Source organism: Durio zibethinus, chromosome 25, assembly GCF_047325235.1.
Source record: "Durio zibethinus cultivar Kanyao isolate XHJ-2024 chromosome 25, ASM4732523v1, whole genome shotgun sequence".
In the NCBI taxonomy this organism is placed as follows: domain Eukaryota; kingdom Viridiplantae; phylum Streptophyta; class Magnoliopsida; order Malvales; family Malvaceae; genus Durio; species Durio zibethinus.
The window spans coordinates 18,768,908-18,781,335 of record NC_143186.1 but is presented as its reverse complement, the minus strand read 5'-3'; the positions used below and the strand labels follow the sequence as shown (position 1 = coordinate 18,781,335).

Sequence of the window (12,428 nt, the reverse complement as noted above, 5' to 3'; positions counted from 1 at the left end):
CCTGAGCGAAAACCAATCTCGGTCGACGATAAAAGTGGTCCTCATCGTCAAAACCTCCCGTGAGCTTCCTAGCACTACAAGTGGTGAAAACAACTGCACCAAGAAACAAAACAAGAAGAAGCTTAGAACAAGCCATCTTTGCTAATACTTGAAGTTAAAGATGATCTTGATGAGCTCGAACGAGGGTTTATATAGGGAAAATATGAAGCCATGGAAGCTTGGAAGAGACTACGGTTGAGGTTTTGAATTTTGCTTATCTTCCTAATGTAAAAGCCACGTTGGAAGAGTTAATGCAAGAGGCGAAGCTAAAGGAGGACTGGCAGTGCCATGGCACCCCCTAAAAATTTAGATAATAAAATATTATTAGAACTTGATAAAAAGTATACTAAGGGTATTGATGGCTTAACAACTGTATTTTATAGTGTGGTGCTTTTTGGATTTTCTTTGTCATTTGGGTTGTTTCATTCTAAGCTTTGTGAGTGAGGGCCGTTGAATTATGAGTTTAACTTTTTATATTTGGAAGTTTCTGTTATTTCTATGAGAATTTATCGTTGTTTTGACAGTTGATGACCGGTGCAAACGTCAATAATCATTCCATCTTGATAAACAATTATCCATATCCTATTACCATATAATATAACAAAATATACATTCAAAATTTCTATTAACAATTTGTTATGACATTGTTTCCATAGCATATTTCAAGCTATTTCTATAAGCATTTGTCATATTTTCTATCAATCTATTAGATCTTGAAAAAAATAAATAATGAACCATACGTTATAATGTCAGAAACAAATCATTCTCAATATGGTAAAAAAAATTTATCATTGATAATTAATTGAAGATTGACGAATACTTTTATTTGTTATGATAGTACACAATAATTTTAAATTAGTTATCTATTGTGACTATGACTAAATTTCTTAATAATTAATTATAACTACAAACTAAATGTTTTATTTAACAACTACTATTTTTAGGAATTTTGTAACTTTAAAATGCACATCTAACATTTTCTATTTAATTTTATAGTAATTGCCAATTATTTTAACAAAGCTTTGTGCATTTAACAATAATAACTTTATATTAAATTATTCTATATTCTAATTTAATCAAATATTAATTAAATAAAGTGTTAAAAATTAATTTAACATATTGGGCGAAGCCAGGATCCAATATTAATTTAATATAAAATTGACTCCCCAATCGGTACATAAAATGTGTAAATTTAACTTTTTTATATTATTTTATTATTTTTATTATTTCATTAACTATTTTTCATTTATTATTTCAGCTCAATTTAAAAATCCAAATTATATTGAAGCCCACTTTACTTTTTAACCCTAATTGAAATCCAAATCAATTATTTTATTGTTATATCTATACACCTTATTAATATATCTAATCGACATCTCTTTAAAACTTTTATCAAAACAGGTTTTTTTCTAAATTCTTCATCCAATTCCTAATCTGATCATCTCTTTGCTTTAACAAAAATAAAATTTTCATCTCGACTGGTGTTGAACGGTTGAAACATTTTCTTGACTCTTAAAAAGACAAATAGATAGTCAAATTAAGTTTTTTTATTCTTTTTTATTAGTTTACAATTAGTTTTATATTTATTTGTTAGATTGTTTTAATTTAATAAGCACCTTATTTTTATACGTTTGCATTAATCTATTTTATTATTTTAATTTAATATCTTTTTTATTTATTTGCATTGATTTATTAGATTATTTTAATTTAATATGATGTTTATATTTTTATTTATTTGCATTGATTTATTACATTACTATTTTATAAATAGATATAAAAATTTTATTTTATTATACTTCTACTACAAAAATTCTTAATTTTAGTGACACTAAAATTTTGAGGGTTCATAAAAATGCCAATAATTTCTTATTTTTTTATTTTACTGGCTTAATAAAACTACATATAATAGTTTAATTTTTAAGGTCATTTTTAACCCACATATAATAATCTTATCTCACTCACTTAATAAAACACTCTTATTTGAAAGTTCACTTAATAAAACACTCTTATCTAAAGGTTCACATAACACATAACTTTGCCTCTCTTACGTGACTTAATAACATTCCTCTGCATCTGTCTCTTTTTTTTTTTTTTAGATCTCTCTACTCTCACTCTTAAATCTCTATCTCTTCAATCTTTCACACTCTCATTTTCACCATTCTCATTGATCTCTCTTCGATTGTTACAAGCTCTACTACAATCTCTATTACAAACTACCAATCTGTGCTACAAACTTTGATTTTCTTGCTAAAACTTCTATTTCCTTTGCTTGTAGCTAAGTATAGACGTTCTACTTTTTTATTTTCATCTATTGTTTATCAAAGTTAATGAATCTTTTTTAATTTTTTAAAATCTCTAATGTTTTTCTTTTAGTTTCAGCTTAAACGTTGTGCTAAAGCTCATCAGCACCAAGAATAAAAAAAGCTCTTCCATTGTCTCTCTCAAATCTTTACTCTAATCCAAATGATTCTAGAATCTCCATCTTAAAAGTAACTATATAACAAATCTTCTATTTGAAATATAGTTTTTGTTGAAGTTGTATAGTATTTTTTGTAGTTGATTTTATCTTGCTTCTTGTGTTATGTATATAAGTTGTTTTTTGTGTTTTACATATAAGTAGTTTTGTGGAATGTTTAGAATTGTTAATTGTATATGGATTTTAAAATTTTGTGAACCTAGACTTTGGAATATTTTTAGTTAATATGTGATTAGATCAATGATATACTTTGATTCCAATCATGGAGTGGAATTTGGTAGTTTATAATCTTATAGCTATGACAGATAAGGTAGCCAATTTGGAAGAAAAAGTAGCTAAAATGTTAGAGTTGGAAGAAAAAGTTTCAAAAGTGAGCGAACTTGAGATCACAATAACTTTACTTAAAAAGGTGAATATTGAGTTAGCTAAATTTGCAACTGCCATGCAAAAAAGATTTCCACATGTGCTAAGCATAGACATCAACTCAACTGCTATACCAATGGGTAATAGACAGGTAACAACAATAAGTAGTATTATTGATTAAAAAATAATAATTGTTTACTAATCTAGAAGTTGTATTATATTGTGGGTTTCATATGCATCGAGTTCATTAGGATCACTACGTGCAAATAACTAAAGAAAGATGAAAGCTTTAAGGATAATGCTATTGCATTGGTATTTTGATAACTTTTTGATAATTTGATAGCTTTAGAATGATATTCACTGTTATATTTTAAGGATGATACTATTATATTGTTGTTGATAATTGGTATATTGATAACTTTTTTGTGTTTTGCTAGTTTCGGTATTTGTAATAAGATTGGTATTAAGTTACAATTTGTCTTTGATGGTTATTTGATGTTTTTAACAGCTTGTAGACATTAACAAAAAACACTACTTATAAATCATAACATTGATAACCTCATTCATAAGTATTGTTTTTAAAGTTGTTGAAGAAAAGAAGAAAAAATAGTATGATGGTATGCAAATATTTAGGTTGTTTGAAGCTAAAATTCTCTAATGTTATGAACCATTTTGTACTTGTGTTTGAGGACTTTTTTTAATTGGTTTTTTGTATTTGCTAAAAGTTCTATATTTCACAATCTTTGTTCCCAAGTAAGTGCAAAAATGAAAGATATTAAGTTTTAGGAAAGGTATTCTAAATGCCATAAATTCATCATAACTTTTTAACCTTATTTTTTTTTCTTTTTAGTCTTTAATTTTCTAACAAAAATTGATGATATATTGGCTAAAAGGAAATTAATTTAAAGAAGCATTGAAGTTGAATATAGTCAAACGTTAAATTTTTAAGTCTCAAGGATCTTTTAATTTTTTTTAACAACTGATCTCGTGGCTAAGACTATGTTGGTTGTATTTCACCTTTGCTTTGTTCGAGTGCATTTTGTACTTTGTACCCTTAATAATAATACCCACAACAACTTCTTCTCTTACTCTTATGCTATTTTTTTTCATTTTATATCAAGAATAAATTGAAGATTGCTTTTAAAAAAAATTTGGTCACTTGCTGTTAAGACAAACATCATTTTTGCCCTGGTGTGGTTTTCTCCAAGTAAATTTAGTTGTTAGAATGGATGAATGAGGATTTGGTTCAAAGTGCTATAGCATTTCAAGACATTTTAAATGCTACGTTTCACCATATTCTTTCATCACCTAGTTTTGGTTTCAAGTGTTAAAGATTGTATATTTCTTTAAGTATACATCAGTGGCTAGGTTGCTTTCATAAATTATCAAATATCATGCATTCATAAATTATTTTTTTTAGAATATGAAAAGTATTTTAAAAAAATAAAATAATACTATTAGGGGCAATTTAAATGTCAATATAGCTCACTGTCGTAACAGTTTTGGAGTCGCTCGACGAATTTGAAAATGAAAATAAATGAACGAAAAACAGAGTTGCCACCAATCTTTTTTGGCTAAGTGCAATTGGTCACCTATTAAAATTTATCATTTGAATAAAATTTTAAAATTAATTAAAATTTATTAAAAAGATAATTTTATGGTCTGTGAAACAGTTTGGGTTCGAGAGTCGGTTACGTGTGGAAGGATTAACACCTCTACAGTGCCCGTTTAAAAACGATACCAATTAACTATGTGTTATCCATTGATTTTGATAAAAATAGTATTTATTTTCGGTGTTTGAAAAATAATTTTCTTGATTTTTTCATTTATTGGAAATTGGTTTTTTTAATTATATTAAAGAGTTTATTATTCAAATTTTATTCAAGAAAAATAAATTAGAACTCTTTTATTGAAATAATTCTTAAAATGTTTCAGTATGTTGGTAACATTAAAAGAACTCTTTCTCACCTAGAGATTTCTTAGACATTGCTTCTTGAAATACCTTAGAATCTCATCCTCGGAGGCTCAAATTTACTTTTCGTAAAAAATTATGTCATGCATGCAATGCAAATGATAATATGTTAATGTACACATTATATTTTTTATTTAAAAATTTTATTAATTTTAATTAATTTTTTATTATTATTTTTATTTAAAAAATGAAAAAAGAGAAATTTTTATTATATTGAAGGTTTTCTATAAATATTCCAATACATTAGTAATATTTTAAAAAAATCTTCTTCTCTAAAGATTTCTTAAAGCATCTCTACTCAGAATATTTTTAGAATCTCATTATTAGATAAAAAAATTTTTTTTCTTATTTTTATATTATTTTATAAGATTTATTTTTAAAAATAGCAAAATTATCACCAAATTTTAGTATATATTTCATTATTTATTCTTATTTATTAATATTATAAAACAACAAAATTTTAATCTAGCAAATTTAAACATTTTAACATTCATAAATATTAATAATAAAATTTAAAGTAACAAAAATAATATTTTAAAAAAATTCAAAAAAAATAAAAAAATCACCTGAACTAGATCGGTCAACGGTCCGATCAACGTCGGTCCGAGCGATTCTGCAATCTAATCAGGTTCAGCGATTTGGGACTGGTCCGGCTCAGTCTTAGTCGATTCAGCGGTTCAGGGTCGGTCCGACTCGATCTGGGTCAATTCAGCACCGGTCCAACTAGACCAATCAAGGAAAAAGAAAACTGGGTCTTCGGGTTTGTTGTACGGATCCCGGGTCAGGTCGATCGGTTGATGGGCAAATCTTGGGGCAAAACGAAGTCATTTTGATCATTTACTGAAACGACGTTATTTTGGCATTCAACTTTATATAAAAGCCAACAAAAATTTTCTCTCATTTTTTCTCTCTCTACACTCTCAGACCCCTTTTCTCTAGACCGATTAGTCGGTCATCGACCGTCGTGTCGACGGTCGCTGGTGGTCGCTGGTCGGTAGTCGAAAAATCTCAAAAATCTTTAAAAGATCCTCTTCGCTCCCCTAAACACAGATCCGACCCTTCTTTCACCAAAATGAGTCCCAAACAACCTGAATCGACCTTCAAAGTTTTAGTCAAACTCTTTTTTTTTTGTATTTTGACTTTTTTTTAGACTGATTTTGTTTTCTCCTTTTGCAGAACTCTCGGCGCTGGGTTCCCCTACCTTTGGGACTATGACTTTTGTTGTTTTTTTTGTTTTTTTTTTTGACAGAAAGCTCTATTTTTTTGGCAAGATCTCTTTTTCTTTTTTTTTCTTTTTTTGGGTCTGGCATGGAGCTCTATTTTCATGCCCCGTGCCTGGCTTGGTAGAGGGAGGGTGCCGTATGTGGCACCCCAAGCTCCAGCCTTCCTCTACCTTTTATTGCTTTGTTTACTAGTGTTGGCCCTGTGCCTGGGTAAGCACAGGGTCCTGGCAGGGGTAGGGGCATGGGTGGTGAACAAGGGGGCACTGGCTCTTTTGTTTTTTCTTTTTCTTGTTTTTTAGCTTTTGTTTTGTTTTTTTTTTGTATTTTTTAAATTATTATTGTATTTAACAATAATAATGTTATCTTATTAATATATATTATTTAATAGCAAATTTGATCAAGGTCGAACAAATTTGATGTCTACTCTTACTTATAAATATAAAAAAATATTGAATAAAAATATGACTTTTACCGGCATTTTAAAATGCCTTTAAAACTTTTTTCCTTGTAATAATAGTTTAAAGAGCTAAGAAACATCTTGTCGTCAAATACATGTATAACTCCGACATCGATGGCTAAATCACCGAAAAGTTTTCACCAACACTCACCTAGCCAGTGGTCAAAAAACTATCAATAATAGTTATAGCAACACTTTTTTAGTCTTTTACCAGCACTTATAAGTGCTGGTAAAAATGGTTTTTTTTGTTATGTTATATAGTGGTTAGTAATTTTATTTAAAATTTTAGGAATATTATTGTAGTTATGAAGTCAAGATCAATAGATTTTTTTCTTTAAGAAAAATAATCAAAATATAAAATAACAGACAACATCTTTTACTCTAGAAGCCAATGTACTTTTTAATTTTACCTCATAAAATGTAGCACGACCACCACCACTATGAAACTTGTATTTCTAAAATTCCTATAATTGAAACTGAGGTAATTAATTTATCTAATTTAGAACGTGATCCAGGATTGCATAAACAAATATATGGGTATCCAGTTAATCTACGTGATAAAATTTAGAGAGCTTACATAAAGATTAGACTATATCAACCTAATTTTTTAAAATATCTCGTGTTTAGTTCAGAAAAACATCTTTGTTACTTTTGTTTCTAAAAGTGAAAGACCAAAAAGTATCAAAATTTTAAATTAATCAAAGATTAAATTTTGAATTTTTTTGACAAAAAAATTTTGATTTAGCTAAATAAATTAAAATTTAGAAAAAAAAATTATATTGAAGCTGATAAGCCTCCGCTCATAACTTTTCTCCTTAAACTTAAGTTCTGTTTGTTTTGCAAAATGTTTTGCAAAAAATAACATTTTGAAAAATTATTTCTAGAAAATATTTACATTTTTTGAATTGAAAGAGATTTACTATTGTTTAAATGAGTTAGTGAAAAAAGTTTTTCGTTATTTGATTGTTTTATAGAAAATCTTTTTTTAAATAATATTAATATAACTATTAGAATATTAAAAATTAGTTATTATTAAAATTATTAATATTAAAAAATAATCATATTTTAATAATAATATTTAATATTAAAATATTATGTTAATATAAAAATACTTAAAATAAAATAATTTGTTATTTTTTATATTATTTATTAATATATTATATTAATAATATATTATTTATTAATAATATATTATTAATAATATATTATTAATAATATTTATGAATTAAATTAATGATATTTAGTATATTATTTATTAATATAATATTATTTTTAAGTAAATTATGCTCAAAAGTATTTATAAATAGTTCTACTCATAAATAATTTTTTTTCAAAAAATGTTTTCTCATTTTCAAATCTGTAAGATAAATTTTAAATAAATAGCATTGTTTTTTATTGACTAATAAATTATTTTCCATTGATTAATCAATTTTCTACTAAAAAAACACTTGAAAAATAATAAAAATTATTTACTAAAAGTTATTTTTCGTGAAACAAACGAAATTTTAAAGAGCTCATCACTGCTATCTAATCCCTCCTTTTTGTTCAAAATCAGAGAAAAAAATATATAAAATATTTAACTACAAAATTGAATAACTTAAATATTTTTCCAAAATTCAATATATTTACAGATTTCAATGTAAAATCAGAGTTAAGCTCAATAAAATAAGAATAAATGAGACGTGAAGGAAACTAATATCGAATAGAAAATCAAAACGGCCGTGATTGGAGAAATAAGGCTTTAGGCTTAGCTAGAAAACTAAAATTTGGGCTTTGTTTGGGTTAAGACATCTAAATTTTGGGCTTTGTTTATTTCAAAATTCTAAATTTTGGACTTTATTTGAGTTAAGTATCTAATGTTGGGCTTTGTTTGGGTTCAATAATCTAAAGTGGCCCAAGATAGAGTAAATGAGCCCAGATAAATGCTTTAGATTTTGAAAATTTGGGCTGAAGAACAAACAAAAAGAGACAATTTTGGGATGGCTTAATTATAATTGAGTTGGATCATATAGGAATGGAAAGCTTGAAATTTTTTATTTTCATTTTTTGGAAAACGGTTGTTGTTTTTTATTTTCTTTTCTTTTCTAAAAAATGTATTTTGTGGAAAAAAACAAAATAAGCAATTATGAAAATAATTATTATAATGGCATTTAATTATAAATATTAATTAATAACTTCTAAAAAATTCAAATACGGATCAACTTTTTAAGTTGCAAAATAAAAGCAAAAAGTAATTAACATTTCATGTTTTTATAATTAAAAAAAAATTTTGTCCTCATATTGTGTTTATTTTTATTTTTAATTTTTAAATTTATTTTTATTTTCAATTATCAAATACATTTTGATTCTTATTTTTCATTTGCCAAAAAAATTGAAAATGAAAAAAGCCTCTTTATTCTAAAGCTATACACCATCTAAAATGTTATTAATAGATTACAAGAATATGGCTTTTAAAAATATATTGGACTCTCATAATCTATAATATATATTAATTTATTTTGATTTAACTTGATATTACATTGCCAAAAATTTTTTTTAATTTAATTCAATAATTAAAAGGAATTATATAAATAAATTAAATTAAATTTTGAGTTATTTAACTCTATTTATTTATTTTTATATGATGGTGGTAGGAATCATTAGAAACATCTATAAACTTGATGTTTATTGATGCTTATCAGTTTTGCATTAGCTCATGGATAGGGCATTATCCCATATCCCATACCGATGCTTTGACAGAAGCTAAAATTTGCTTTTTCTTGAAAATGAAATTGTCAAATTTACTGATATATATATATATATATATTCATGTCTTATAACTATATAATAAATAATAATTAGAAAAAAGGTTTGACGTCGGTGGGTCTAGCTTGGTGCAAAGAATGGATTAATGATGTTGTACGATGAGACTTCGAGAGAGAGAGACAATTATTAATGTCACTTGACGGCGAAGATGATACATAAAAATAATGATTTGTATATTTAGATAACATAAAATATTAAAATTTATATATTTATATCATATTTTATATAAAAATTATATATTATGATTTAACATAAAAATATAAAATATAATTTTTTATTTTATTAAATTATATCTTATTATTATTATAATTTTAAATCGTGTTTTTATCTTATTTTAAATTATAATTTAATGATAAGCTTTATAGAGATAGAAGATAATATAGATGGAGTTTATTTTCTATGTTAACATAATTTGGAACAAGCAAATTAAAAACATCATCATTAGTCCTGATCACGCAGCTACCACATACAATATTACATTTTTAATGCTTTTCAATCATACATACTTGACTCATTTAAGTAATTAAGCTTGATACTTTAAGAGAGTGACTATATGTTTGGGATTCATGCATTTGACATTAGATTAATGATATACTTTGGTTCTAATCATGGAGTGGAATCTGGGAGTTCATAATCCTATAGCTATGACAAATAAGGTTGTCAATTTAGAAGAAAAAGCAACTAAAGTGTTAAAGTTTGAAGAAAAAGTTTAAAAAGTGAGCGAACTTGAGGTCACGATAGCTTCAGTTAAAAGGGTAAATGCTAAGTTAAATTTGCAACTACCAGGCAACAAAATTTTCACATGTGTTAAGCGTGGACATCAACTCAGCTACTATACCAATGGGCAGTAAATAGGTAACAACAGTTAGTAGTATTATTAATTAGTAAATAATAGTTATTTGTTAATCCAAAAGTTGTATTATATTGTAGGTTTCAAATGCATCGAGTTCATTGGATCACTACGTGCAAATAACTAAGAAAAAATATAAGGTTTAAAGATAATTATTATAACATATAGATTCGTAAATTTATAGCTAAATTTAACAAATGAATGGAGTTGTCACTAATATTTTTTTTACTATGTGTGATTGGTTATTTAAAGAATCTATTACTTTAAGGAGCTTTTAAGCTTGACTAAGGATCCTTAAATGAATAAGTTCAGGTCTATTAACCAGAACAGGGTTTGGGAGTCGTTACATGTGGGGAAGGTTATAGCATCCCCACATGCCCATCCGAATGATGGTACTATATTATTTTAAATTTATCCTATGATCTTGAGTCTAATGATTTCAAATTTTTTATGTTAAATATTAGAAATAATTTTTAAGATTCTCCATCAATCTGGTAGAATTCTTAAAAAATATTTTCTCACCTCAAGAGTATTCAAGAATCCCATTTGATTTCTTAAAAAGACTCCGTCGTCGGAAAAATGTTTAATTATTATTATTTTTTGTTAAAAATATATCTAATTATTCCACAATTTGGACTAAATTAAAAATATTTTCTTTGTTTTGAATTTTTAAATTTTTCACCATTTGAGCTTATTTAAAAAAAATTTTTCTTTTTTTTCCTTGGAAAGAAAATAATATGACAATTACTTTTATTGAAATTCCATTTAAATTATTCCACAATTTGAGCCAAATTTAGAAAAAATTTCTCATCTAAAATTTCTTAAGAATTTACCATTTGAAATTTTTAAAAATCTCATCATTGGATAATTATTACATATTTTCACCAAAATTTTTTTATTTGAAAAAAAATACAATTACTTGTATTGAAATTTCATCTAAATCATTCCACAATTTGGGTCAAATTTAGAAAAAAATTTTATCCTAGAGATTTCTTAGAAATTTATCATTTGAAATGCCTAAAAATCACATCCTTAGGTAATTTGTATTTAATTCCAAAAATTTTTATATTTTTATGGTTTTTATTTTATATTTTTTTGTTTGAAAATAAATATTAATTATTGTTATTAAAACATAATCTAAATTATCCCACCATTTAGGATAAATTTAGATAAAATTTCTCACCTAAAAATTTTATAAAAATTTACCATTTGAAATTTTTATAAATTCTATCATTGGATAATTAATATTTATTCTCAAAATTTTATTACTTTTTTTAATTTTTTATTAAATTAGATCATGCAAAAATACTCTTAAAATAAATAAACACATAAAATTAAAATTAAAAAAATTAAATTAAAAATACAAAAAAATAGAAACGGTTCAGTTTATAGTTGAGATCAGCTCAACTTGAGGGAGAAAAACGGCTCGAGAATGTACGGCTCGGATTGGCTTGGCTCCAGGGGACGGTTAGCATATGGGTCAGACGTGGGTCGTGATCGGGTTAGGTTGGCCTAAGCAAAAATGCGCGGATCCTGAAGACTTATTCACGCCCAAAATGACATTGTTTTATACTAATATATAAGGCTGAAATCGATTATTTTTATCAGAATTCTCTTTCTCTTTCTCTTTCTCTTTTTTCATTTTTTTTCTCTCCCTTCTCTCTAAAAAAGCCCACTTTTCAGCTGAATATTTAACAAAAAACTGAAAAAGTACGTCGAAAACTGGAAACTCTAGCCAAAAAATTCAAGTTTAGCTAGAAAATTTGTCGAAAAATTGATCGGATTCTAGAATTTTCTAGAAACTTCTCAAAAAATAATTGCCAAAAATTTTAAAAATTCCTAAAAAAAATCTAAAACTATTTTCTACTCTCCAGAACCCCTTTTTTTTTGCTTTTATGTTCTTCTGTTTCGTGTATCCTTTCAATTTGATTTGTGGGTCATTTATAAGGCTTTAAAACCATTAACTCCAAAGTCGAATAGAAATCCCAATTTCCTTGGGACTTTAGTCCTATTCAATCTCTTCCAATCCACTTCAAACTCCTTAGCCCAGTTTTATACCAATTCATCCACCATTTTTTTCTCATTTTTTTATTTTTATTTATTTTATTTTTTTAATTAATAAAAAAGGTAGACCCCAGATAGATTGGGTGTCTACAACTACCCCTTTTTGTGCATTTTTTGTGAAACAAAAATTGTGCAAAGACGTAGACAACCTTATCATCTCAACACACTTTTTTTTTCTT

General features: G+C 26.0%; 1 protein-coding gene across 1 annotated transcript in view; it reads right to left on the bottom strand.

Moving 5' to 3' along the window:
* Positions 1 to 12,428, bottom strand: part of LOC111276437 (uncharacterized) — an 83,832-nt gene extending 71,404 nt beyond the window's left edge. Inside the window, exon 1 of the mRNA XM_089754218.1 lies at positions 12,419 to 12,428. The gene's annotated coding sequence lies outside the window, so the exon portion shown is untranslated. The remainder of the gene's footprint in view (positions 1 to 12,418) is intronic.